The sequence below is a fragment of the Pteropus alecto genome, unplaced genomic scaffold (assembly GCF_000325575.1).
Source record: "Pteropus alecto unplaced genomic scaffold, ASM32557v1 scaffold40, whole genome shotgun sequence".
NCBI lineage: Eukaryota > Metazoa > Chordata > Mammalia > Chiroptera > Pteropodidae > Pteropus > Pteropus alecto.
In genome coordinates, this window is record NW_006431919.1 from 922,245 (window position 1) to 933,091 (window position 10,847).

Genomic DNA, 10,847 nt, shown 5'->3' on the forward strand with positions numbered 1-10,847 from the left:
AATATATACCTGAAATAGCAAAAACTGCTCTAGGAGGAAAACAAAGGTTTGAGCTCAAAAGGCTGGGAGGCGAAAAGTTTGGGAAACGTTGCATGCCCAGTATCCCCATTTCGGGGTTCGCTCTCTGCAGCAGCATAGTAATAGTTTGGAACACTTTGCAGGAAACATACCCACTGGCCAGATTTAACCTAGCATGCCTACAGAGTGTAATTTACGGGCTTTGTCTGTTCGGTTTGATATGTTTGCTTTATAATGGACACCTATTAACATCATGCAAACTTCCTACTCTGCTCCTCACACTTTGAGGAACACTGGTATAAAAAATGAAAGTTGTCTTCAAATACTCCCAAATGCTGCTGCTGGGTAGGGAGGAAGCGGAATTAGTCGTCGCATACCAGAGGGCAGGTCTGGACCCAACGCATGGACACATCTAGGGGACAGATGAAGACCAGAACTTTCTAACAATTATAGTAGTCTAAAAGGTAATTTTTTCTGTTTCTAGAGACATTAAAGCAGAAACAAAGTGCCGTCAGGGACATCAGAGAAAATTTTTGGTCTGTGTGAGAAATTCTCAGGGGCTGCTCTGAAAGGTGTGTTCAAATAAAACACTAAAGGGACCTGTAGCAGCAAATGTTCTTTAAAACGATACCCTAAGTTCTACCCCGCTTTCCGCAGTCTGAATCGTTCCATTTTGCATTCACGTTCACTGTGTTCTCTTCACATCTATGCGAACTCCTTGAGGGGTTTGGCCCTCACAAGGGAGTGATCTTTGCTCTGCCCAGGTTTCTTGGCTGCTATCGTGGGTCTCAGCTATGAGAATCCTGCTCCCAGCCTCTGGGAGGGGCTCATAAGCCTCAAATGTAACGGGGAGCTCACAGCAGAGCTTCGCAGCTCATTGCTCCCGGACTGGGGGACTGCCCCACGCAGTGTCCATGTAAGGACAGGTCACCACATATGTGAGGCACTTGGTGTCAAAGAAGCCGACAGAGGGTCAAATCCTAATTCTGCCCCTTCCCAAGTCCATGACCTGGAGAAATTGCTCAGTCTCCCCAAGCTGAATTTCCCTCTGTGAAAAAAATAGAAATGATAACACTGCAGCATAGTACTATGAAAATTAAAAGAGATTAAAAGTACGTAAAAGACCCAGCAGGCTGTCTAGTATATAGCAGACATTGAGTAAATGTTTATTGGATGAGTGTGAGTGCTACCACGATGGTAAAATCTGTCAAAGAAGCTGAAGGACTCCTTTAGAAATTTCCTAATCGGTGTGCCAAGATGTCAAGCCCCAGCCAAAGTAATACACTGGAAATTGTCTAATCTCTGCCACCTTCCTTTCGAGAATCTGTGCTTGAGATCGGAAAGTAAGGCATGCGCATTAGAGAGCTTTCCTTCTCGCGCTGGACCTGGGGGCGGGTTATCCCCGTTCTTGGTTTAGGTGACTCTGCAGCCTCGTCCACTCTGGGCCCCCATCCTCGTCTGTGAGATAAAGGGGTTGGACTAGGGTTGCTTCTAGGTTCCATGATATGTGCCTTTGAATTGGGGCAGTGAATGCAGATGTTTAAGTGACACTAATGGTCCACGGGACTTAATGAAAAAAAGACTTCACTAAACTAAAGTGCTGTGTGTGTGTGTGTGTATGTGTGTGGCCACGGCAACATGCACTATACACTAGGTGCTTTGAAATCACTTTAACTTGTGCCTGTCTCTATAGGTTCGGCAAATAAAGAGACCCAGAATTAATTGTGAAGAAGTGAGATGAGCACTGACCTGGGGATGGAGAAAGCTGGGTTCAAGTCCTGCCTCTACCGGCAAAGCTCCTTCTCCATCTCCAGGGTGTGACACTCCCCTCCCTCCCCATCCTTCACGTGAGGGGTTTGGTCCCAGGATCTCAAAGCTCTGTGTCTCTTGGGAAAACGTCTCTGCTCTATTTTCGGCGATAATTTGCATGCTCTTCACAAGGATTATCATCTGGCTGACTCAAATAGTGCTTATTTCTTTTGTTTGATCTGCTTTGGTTTCATAACCAGCTCTACAGCCAATTTTAGCCCTTCTCGGATTAAGGGAGTGTCAAAATGAAGGTATTGGAGCATTTGTCATGGTTTCTGCTGGGGATCCTTGCCTGCCCCTTCCCCACCCCGCCTCACCCTTCCACTTGGCACAAGCAAAACCCCTCCCCCTCTGTGGATGACACGCTAAGTGGAGTCTGGTTTTCACATTAGCTGAGAGGAGGCCCTGAAGTCAGAAATCCTTGGCACATGAGTCACTTTGTCTCTTTGTGCCTGTTTCCCCCAACTATAAATAGGCAGAGTCACGCACTTTCTCGTCTCCCAGTGTTTGCAGACCCCCATAAAGCTGGTTTTGTGCAGGTGAGGTGTCCCTTTCCCCCTGGCAGGTCTCTACTTTCACAGGTGGCTCTCTCGAATGTCTCGGCCCAGGGAGACTCTCCAGGAAGGCAATGTGTCTCTCTGTCTCTCTGCTTCCACTCATGGCTCCCTCTAGAACCCAGCCATCACTGACTGAGAGAACTTGCTAACACGCAAAAGTCGGCTTTGCCACAAAGCCTTCAGGGGCTCCCTGTGACCTTCGGGATAAACCTCAGTGGGTGGGCTCACAAGGAAGCACAGTGGCAACTCACACTGAGAACTGATAACACGCCCCGCAGATACCGGCATGCAGCGCGCTTCTCCATTAGGGACTGTGAGGTGCAAGGCAGTGTGCTGGGAATAGAGAGGGATGAACTTGGGTCCTGGGTTTAAGAAGCTCACACCTGTTTAAAAAAGGTCAACAGGTACACAAAAATAATGTTTTTATTTTTCAAATGGTGGAAGTACTCTTAGAGATCAATGACCTTGCCCAACTGTCTGATTTTACAGTAATAGAAACCGATGTCACAGAATTGGCAAATTTTAAAGAAAAACATGTCTCGCAAGAGGTCTCCAGGCTTCTACTCTGCCTCTACCACCAGGAGACTCTCACCACTCTGAAGCCAGAGTCATCTTTCTAAGCAGCTTGCAACCTTGTCACTCTCCTTGTGAAAGTTTTCTGGGCCCCCACTGCACCTACAAGAGAAGCCAAACCTCTTCCCAGGCCTGCGGTGCCTAGCACGGTCAGGTGCCTGCAGCTGGACCCTGATGGGAACGCGCCTCTGCCAGATCTTCAGGCTTCTTAGCGTCATTCAGTCTCAGTCCCGATGGGTCCCTTCCAGGGGTGCCCTCCCTGACCAGGGCAGACGCACAACCCCACTCACTCTTTTCCCTGATCAGCTGCATTCACAGCACATACCGCCATTCACATCGTCTTGTTCGTCTACTGATTTTCCTTCTTCATTATCTGGGTCCACTCACTAGAGGGTGAGCAGCGGGAAGGCCAAGGTTTGCCTTTATCACTAGTGTCTACAACATAATTGACTCATAGTTGATACGTGAATATTCTCTGAGTGACTAAACAAATGAATACATATTGAGGAAATTTGAAAATGCAGAATAGCATAAAGTAGCAATTAAAATCACTCATATTTCGTCCTTCCAGATATTACTTCTGCTCATATTTTGAAGTATTTCTTTTTCTCAGGTCTTTTCTTCCATATATATGTATGATATATAGCCTATATTTAATAAAAATTTAGATTACGTTGAATGATGGTTTGTATCCTGCTTTTTTTCACATATCATTATATTGTATCTCCACATGTTGTGAAATAATAATCTTTTTAAATATTATTTTAAGTGCAGCATAAATTTTCATATGAATGTGAGAAAATTAAGTATTTCCCTATTGTTAGACACTGATACTTTAACTTTTCTTTCTAATCGATCTCCTCTCTGCCCAAAACTTTCTGATAGAATTTTGGTTTTTTGGTTACCCAAGTATCTGGTAACCGTTCCTTAGCGGGAGTAGCTGGACAAAAGATGTTACTTTCCAGGAAATGTCAACAGACCAAGCCTTAGTTTTGTAGGTTTTCTGTGACCTCTTTCAGTGGGGATTGACTTAGTCGATGATCTAGTTATTAAGGCAAAGATATGTGGTTAGTAAAGGCTTGTGTTTCTAAAACTTCCTGCTTGAAAGATAAATCAGTTCAAGTGTTCGTAACTGAATGAAGTGAATAGGGAAACGGAGGCAAGCCCTCATTCCCTCTAATGCGGACACTTAGCCCAGGAATGTTGTCCTGTTGAAATTAACAGTCAGGTAGAAAAGACTCAAGAGTTTCCAAATCTTCAGAGACATAAAAACTTAGTGAACTGAAAGAATATCAAAGATAACTCACTCCCTCACTTTTTAAGAAAAATGAAACCGAGACTCAGAGAGAGGCCACCTCTTGGCTAGAGTCTCATAACAAAAAAAGTGGAGCCTCTTTCCGCCTCTCTCCCCAATCCCCGCCCCTCTGTCCTTTGCTTTCTCCTTGCAGAATTAGTCCTTCGTGAAACAGATTTCAGAAAAGATTTCACGGAACTGGAGGAGCTCTAAGAGAGGAACGACTCCAATCTCTTCATTTTTGAAGATGAGGAAATGGGGGCCAGACAAGGGAAGGGCGTTGTACCAGGTCACCACACCACCAGCTGGAGGCAGGGCTGAGATGAAAACCCACTTCCTCTTCCTTCTCATCCCTCAAGTCTTTCCACTGGCCCAGCTTTGTGGGCCTTATAGAGTTGGCACTTAGCAGCATCTGCCTTTGGGCTGACTTTCCTTGAGTGCTAAGAAATCATGTTATTCCACATAGAGAATGGAGCGATCAGAGCCTTCCCTTGCAGCCAGCTGACACTTGCGCAGTATTGCCTAGGAGCACAGCAACTGCAGTAGTGCTAAGGCTATGACGATACGTACAATTAAACATCCCTCTCACATCATGCCCCACCCCATGGCGCATCATGCTCCCTCATGCACGCAGACTCTGCTTCCTGGCTCTTGCCATGCTGCTCATGCGATCTTTTGATTGTTGCTCTCGCCCACGAGACTATAAGCTTTCTGAGAGCAGAAGCTCTTTTTCTGTCTTTGTTTTCTCAGCATTCTTCATCCCACTTCACAAATGAGGGTCTGGTCCATAATAGATGCTCCATAAATATCTGTTGCATGAATGAATAAAAACATAGTCTCTGTGTTAGTTCGCTTAGGCTGCCACAACAAGAATACCACAGACTGGGTACCTTAAACAACGGAGATTTGTTTTCTCATAGTTCTGGAAGCTGGAAGTCCAAGGTCAAGCTGCTGGCAGGGTTGGATTTTTCTGAGGCTGCCTTCCTGCTGCTGTTTCACATGGTCTTTCCTCTGTGTACCCACATCCCTGGTGTCTGTGTGTCCTTAGAGGGACGCCAGTCAGATCGGATTCGGGCCTCATTTTCATTTAATCACCCCTTTAAAGGCCCTAGTTCCAAATACAGTCACATTCTGAGGTAGCAGGTGCTCAGACTTCAACATATTAATTTTGAGGGAAAACAGTTCAGTCAATAACAGTTCCCTACCCTTTACCAGCTCATACTTTAATAAAAGGGATGGACACACAAATATGGAATGATAAGATAAAGTAATAATTGCTATAATAGGGGAAAGTAAAAGCCTTGGGGAACCCAGATAATGGATACTGATTGTGATAACTGCCTCACCGAGTATACCTATGTGCCATGGCTCTCCTAGGCATGGACAGTATTATTTAATTTAATACTTACCAGGATTAAATGTCAGCAACATATACTAGTGCTTGCCATGTCAATCACTGTGCTAAAGGCTAGCGATCCAAAATTATATAAGTTTAGATCACAGTAGAAAGGCTCTCACTGTGTAATAAGAAAATGGACACATACACATATGTCTGGTAGACTGCCTCAAGCCATGTCTGCCATGTTTTTGGCTCCCACACTGCTGGTTCTTCTCCAGGTGATTTAGTCTGTGTCCAACCAGGAAAATGGGAAGTCTTTTGACATAAATGTCATATTATGATGAACACTTTGCAGATGAAGAAACTAAAGCATAGCCAGTAAGTGACTTGCCCCAGGTCGCACAGCTAGTAAATTGCAAGCTTAGGGCTTAAATGTACTTATTCTGGCTCCAAAGTCTACTCTTTTAACCAGCATCCTATACTGCTTCTCCATGACAAGGAATCTTATTCTCATCCCAAGAGGAGGGGGAACATGAGACCACTGCAGAAAAGAGCAAAATTTAAGCTGATCCACGAAGTGGGATAAAGAGAGCAGGGAAGAGAATAAAAAAAACGTGAGGGGGGCATTGTGATGGTCAAGGTCTGTTAGGAGAAGTCTGAGCAGGTAGCATAGAGGGCTGCTGAGTGAGGCGAAGCTGGAAAGGTAAACTGGGGTCAGATTAGGTGAGGTTTTATTTTATATAATAATAAAATAAGGCTTGATTCTCTAGATGCTGGGAAGCTATTGGATATTGTAGCAAGAGATCATTTAATCTTACCTCTTCATCTCATCAAAAAGGAAATCAAGCTCAGGAGAGAAGTGACTTCCCAAAGGCACACAGTTGATGGCAGAGATGACACTAGCATCCAGATTTCCCAATCCCAGTCCAATGTTACACTCTGTTAGACTCTGCCTTCATAAGCATGTGAAAACTGACAATGTAAAAAAAAAAGTTTTTTTCCCACATTTTCTCATGTCTTCTATCCAGTTTTCACCTACTTTCTTTTTTTGGCAATTGTTCATTTCCCCAAGTTTTAACCAATTATTATCTTCCCATCTAAAATAACTACTATGGTTCAAAATCAGAAAAATCCTATAGAAATTGCTAATAATGTGGTTCCCAATATGGCTCTGTAGAATGTGGTCAAATGGCTCACTGCTATGGTTTATAGACTAGAAGGATCTGTATTTCTTATGTTTAATAGATACTTGGAGATGTAGAGATAAACTAAACGCCACTCTGGCCAGGTTTCTTTTACCAAACAAATATTTTTAGATCAGCAAACATTTACTGGTGCCTCCTACATGCCAGGCACTGTGCTAGAGTCTCGAGAGTCAAAGATGTATAAACTGTGTTCCCAGGTGAAAGGTCTCTCCCCATTTAATAGCGAAATGCGCACACACACACACACACACACACACACGCACGCACACACGCATCTACGCATGCGCGAGTCTGGTCTGCTGTCTCAAACTGTGTCTGCCCTGCTTATATCGTTCCTCATACTGTGATTCCCCAGCCAGGGGATTCAGTCTGGTTCCAATTACGAAAATGGAAGTCACTCTAGGTCTTTCAACATAAGAAATGTAATATAAGGAATGGGATGCTCAGGTGATAGGTGAACTGAGGAACCAGCGATTGGCAACACGGGAAGATACCACTGGAGGAACACGTGAGAAGGTGGTGTTAAAATATCCCAGAAGCCAGGGCATTTATTTAGCAGGAGCTACAGGCACAGGGCAGTGAAGCCACTGCTTGGAGGTGCTGCTGGAGGCAAAAAGAGGAGATTTAATAGTCGTCTTCTCCCCTTCTCTCCCCTAATCTTCTTTCATAGACTCCCATCAGCCAAACTTGCCTTGAAGCCACAGGGCACACGGAGCCTGGAATATGAAAGTCTCTATAATGCAAAGCAGAGCAGGAAGCATGAGGAAAGGTGCAGAGAACAGGGGCTGAATGGCACCCTGGGGTGACCTTGGGCAAATCACTTGTCTCTCAGAGTCTTAGTTTCCTCATTGGTAATTTGAGAAGAATAATACTTCTCACGTTTGTTGTTAGACTTACCTGAAATAAAATATGTGAAAGCATTTTACAAGCTTCAAAAAGCACGTACATGTACAAATGTCAGGGCTTTTATTACTGGTTTTAATCCAAAGTGTTTGGAACTTTAGGCTCTAAAAAAAAAAGGAGGATGGTACTCAGATGTCATCAGGAACATCGTAATGCCCAGCTCATTACTCAAGGGAAGGAAGTAGCTCTGCATATTACCATTAGTTATTCCATCAGCCTTCAAAAACCACTGACAGATTTTGAATAAATTGTCACATAACTGAAAAAAGGTCGGAACAGGTTTTTGATTTTATTTGAGGATATGCCTGTGGTTTTGAATCGAAAGGTGACAAATAAAGAGGATTCTAGAAATTACTTCACGACCATTTATTCCATCTTTTTCATTTTACAAAAGACAAGAGAGAGGAGGTTGTTCGCATGTTGTCACGGGCCAAATTCTGGACAGAGAGAGACTTAGAGCCCAGAAGAGGCTCCCTCCTTCCTTGATTAGACCTCTCTTCCTCGGACCCTGGGCTTTCAAATTACTCCCATGTAACAATTTGTACTTTCAACTTTTCCTCACTTCTTTTCCATTCATCTTAATGCCTCCCTTCTTACCTTTTTGTCTCCTATCTCTTCTTTCTCATAATATTTGACAACTCAATTTCACAGACTTACTCCTCTATACTCTGCTGGTGGAGAACAAGAGCTTAGCACTGAGCCATACTTATTTTAAACTGAGACGCTGTACACTTTTCTAGATAACTCAATTCCCTCCATGATATCAGGTGTAAGAAAGTATCATCACAAACTCTTTAAGACCAGTTTTTCTGCCAACCTCAGTGCTTGTTGTGAAAACTGTAAGATATAATCACTTCCTTTCTACCATCAGAAAGTACAAGCCATGGCCACAACTTCTGACTAAGCACAAGGCCACTCCAACCAGGCCCATGAGAATGGCAGTATTTTTACCGATGGCGGTAAAAAGGTGGTTTGACACTCTTAGCAAGAGTGATCCTGTTTCCAACCAGGCCCATGAGAATGGCAGTATTTTTACTGACGGCACAAGGTGGTTTGACACTCTTAGCAAGAGTGATCCTGTCTTCTGTGACTTTTAATATATTGCAGTGGCAAGTGACATTGGTGTGTTCCTCACTTGTCAAATGAAGAGATTGTGCTTTGATTGTTAAGTTTCCTTCTACCACTGACATTTGAGAAATCAGTATTCTTCCACCAAAGAAGGCCTATTATGGTCACAGAGGCACTAGGATAGTAATAATCCCCTGAGTAACTCATGGAATTCCCATGGCCTACTGTGCATTGACATTTTGCTGGCGCAAAGTCTGTGGCATCTTAAAATGTCAGAAAGCGTCAGTTATCATTTACTATGAGTACGTTTAGGAGTCTGGGACGTGAAACTGATTCCTTCAACAGAAATTCATTGTGCCCATGCCATGTGCCAAGCACTATACAAGGTCCTAGGTAAGGTACGGTAATGAGTAAGACAGAGGCAGTATCTGCTGTCACATACACATAGGAACAAGGAAACTAAAAAATAAGCAAGATAATGATAGTTTGTAATCATCGCTTGAAAAGTAATAAAATGTAATGGATTGATTCATTTTATTCAATAGATATTGAATGACCTGGAGTGGTGGCACTTCAGATGAGATCTGAAGCTTGAGAAGAAACCAGCTGTGAAAACCAGGGTGTAAATAAGTTATAGGCAGGCTAAGGAAATGGCATGTACAAAGGCCCTAAGGCAGAAAAGCACTTGGCATATTTAAGGAGTAGAAAGGCCGCCAGTCTGGTTGGAATTTAATAAGGAAGAAGTAGTATGAGTTGGCGGAGACTGAATTGTCCTCATGGGCCCTAGTAAAGAGTTTGAGTTTTATTCTAAGAATGGGAAGCCATTCTAGGGGATACAGGTTGAGAGCATACAGTTATGTGGTGGCATAAGAATTGGTATACGAGCCAATATTATCTATGCTTTAAGAGAAAGTGAGAACTCAAATTACTTTACAGCAGCGGTATTCAATGGGTGTGCTTTTTGTCCCTAGGGACATTTGGCAATATCTGGAGACTCTTGATTGTCAAGACTCTTGGTTGTCAAGACTTGTAGGGGAGAGGAGGTTTGGAGTGCTTCTGGCATCTAGTGGGTAGAGGCCAGGGATACTGCTAAACGTCCTTCAATGCACAAGACAGTCTCTGTAACAAAGACTTACCTGGCCCAGGTTGCTGTTTGATATTTATGTAAATTAAGGCCCAGGGAAGAGGAGTAACTCCTGAAGGACTGTTAGGAAGGAGCCTAGACTCACTTCTGTGGCAGAGGCTGACAGGAGCTGGTGAGCGTGGGGCTGACAGAGGTTCCTGTGGGTGGGGCTGGGGCCCCAGGAGAGGGCTGGGAGCCTTGGAAAGGACAGAGCACCGACGAGCTCCAAGCAGAGAGCGCTGAGCCCGGTGGGAGGCCAGGTAGACACATCACCAAGTGAGAACTCTCTATCTGAGCAAGAGGATTGACAGAGATGTCCGGGCGCAAATCAAGGGTTTCCAGAAGGAAAAAGCAGCTGAGGATCCTGAGGGGAGGGTTTCCAGACTAGAGAGTCTGCCCACTCTCATGACTGCCTGCACGGTAAAACCACCAGGGGAGATCTCAAAAGTACTCATGGCGATGCCCCACCCCAGAGACAGTTATTAAATGAGTCTGGCTTCTGGCCCTCGTTCTTAAATTCTAAAAGTTCCTCCAGGTATTCTGGGTTGAGAACCATGGATCTAATCCAAGCATTGAACACCAAGATGCCTCCAGGGCCAGACAAGAAAAGGAAAGGATGGACAGAGCAGGCCCACCCCAGTGGGCAGCCCGCGCTCAGCTGGAACCCACTACTGCCTTGTAGAAAGCGGGGCTCCCTGTTGCCAAACCTTCCTGTTTCCTTGTTTTTATTTATCTATCTATCTATCTATCTATCTATCTATCTATCTATCTATTTATTTATTTATTTATTTTTGAGAAGCCTAAATTCCAGATTTTTTTTTTTTTTTAATGTTAGCTCCGAATATCTTAAAATTCCATGCCAAACAAAACATGTATGCAGAGCACATTAGACCTTTGGGCTGTCATGTAGCAACCTCTGATCCAGTCCAGTGGTTTTCACACTTTTTTTTTTTTTTTT